We start from the raw sequence: 2,038 nt of genomic DNA on the forward strand, positions 1-2,038 counted from the left end.
CCTGTTAGCAGCATTGATTGGACAGCTGATAAAGTTCAAATGTCATGTTTGGATCTTACTTTCATACAAATCCGGTCGTCATCAACATAAAGTAATTAAAGTAAATGCAGTAACACTATCAGGAATGTATCAAGGGAAGGTTTTGACCAGACGGGATCACTGGGTGAGCAAAAGGGGAGGAGTTTGAGATTCTTCGCATCTCACTCAGGGGTGCAATAACAGAAGGAGGAGGCTTAACAGGCCTTAATTGTATGATGTACATCAAGGGTAAGGAAATAAAAAGGTTCAAAAAGAAGTTATGTCAGAATTTAAATAAAAAAGGTTCAAAAAGAAGTTATGTCAGAATTTAAAAATCTGGTCATATTGATCAAATACAGAGGAATTAACAGTTCCAGTAATTATATTACAACATTTCTGATTAATTGAAGATTGATTTATTTGACACCTTTCTGGAGTTTGGCGCTGGTATGCTGATTTACTATCAGCACACACCTAATGGTGTATGTTGTAATAGTGGCTATGTTGCTGGACTAGAAATCCAGAGGAGTGGACAAATGATCCCCACACATGCAAATCCGATCACAGCAGCCGGGGATTTGAATTCAATTAAAGTAATGATTACCATGAAACTACCTGATCTGGTTCACTAATGTCCTTGAAGGAAGGAAATCTGTTGACCTTCCCCTATATAGGACACCAGACCCATGACATTATGGTTGATTCCTAACTGAAATATCATGGTGGTGTTCAAGAAAATGGCTCACAATGATTTGCTCAAGGACAATAAAGGATGGACAATAAATGCTGGCCTTATCAGTGACACCCCCATCCAGTGAACAATTGAATTAAAATGTGAGCTGGTTTAAAAATGCTATGGTCAAGGAGGATGTGGCCCCTGAGAATAGAGCATTTCTGAGCTGTAGGATCAGTGTGAATTGGGTTAAAAGTACTGTATAGAACAGGAGTGGGCAAACTTTTCCGTGCAAGGGCCAGATTCAGAAATTCACAATTCACAAAGGGCCGCATAGTATATTAAGTAAAATAATTACTTCACCCGGTTATGATTCTGGGCGCCTCATATAGAACATAGAACAGTACAGCACAGAACAGGCCCTTCGGCCCTCGACGTTGTGCCGAGCAATGAGCACCCTACTCAAGTCAACGTATCCACCCTATACCAGTAAGTAACCCAACAGCCCCCCACTAACCTTAAAACAAAATTTAAAAAGAAATTTTTTTTAATGACTTGGTGGGCCGCAGAAATGGCCCACGGGCCGTAGTTTGCCCACCCCTGGTATAGAACATACAGTGCAGAAGAAGGCCATTTGGACCATCGAGTCTGCACTGACCCACTTAAGCCCTCACCTCCACCCTATCCCCGTAACCCAATAATCCCTCTTAACCTTTTTGGACACCCAAGGGCAATTTAGCATGGCCAATCCACATAACCCTGCACATCTTTGGACTGTGGGAGGAAACCCACGCACACCGGGAAGGGGGAACGTGCGGACTCCGCACGGGCGGTGACCCAGCCGGGAGTCGAGCCTGGGATCCTGGAGCTGTGGAGTATTTGGGCTAACCACCATGCTACATAAGTGTCAGTGTAAGTGGGATAGATTAATGACAACGTGCAATTACTGCAAGGATAATTTGGCCGACAACAATGTGACTTTAAAAGGCTGTGCAATCTTGTAGACAAGTGACAGACTTATGGTATCGATTTGTGAGGCAGTACGTGGGCTATGCTAGATGGTACTTCTGGAATATCCAAGCACGGATAGGAAGATACAAATGAAGAAATAGGGCCCTCTCCGCCTTTGACCTGTTCGTTTTAGTTTCAGATCAAGCAACGATCATACCGATGAAGAACCTGAACAACACTCTGCGGAAGAATGTTTCAGACAGTATGGGAAAAAACTAATGATACAATTGGCTACATGTTTGAGGGAATTGAATGATAGAGCCCGGAAGAAAAACCTTACGGGTTAGCAACAAATCAAAATATCAAATTATTACTGAATACTGAAACCTCCGGTCA

General features: G+C 42.6%; 1 long non-coding RNA gene across 1 annotated transcript; it reads left to right on the forward strand.

Annotated features, from left to right (window-relative positions):
• Positions 1-214: 214 nt before the first annotated feature.
• Positions 215-1,002, forward strand: LOC119963274. Its single transcript, XR_005460068.1, has 2 exons — positions 215-283; positions 322-1,002. It is a non-coding gene; the product is annotated as an uncharacterized LOC119963274 (long non-coding RNA).
• Positions 1,003-2,038: the final 1,036 nt, after the last annotated feature.

Source organism: Scyliorhinus canicula, chromosome 3, assembly GCF_902713615.1.
Source record: "Scyliorhinus canicula chromosome 3, sScyCan1.1, whole genome shotgun sequence".
Classification (NCBI taxonomy): domain Eukaryota; kingdom Metazoa; phylum Chordata; class Chondrichthyes; order Carcharhiniformes; family Scyliorhinidae; genus Scyliorhinus; species Scyliorhinus canicula.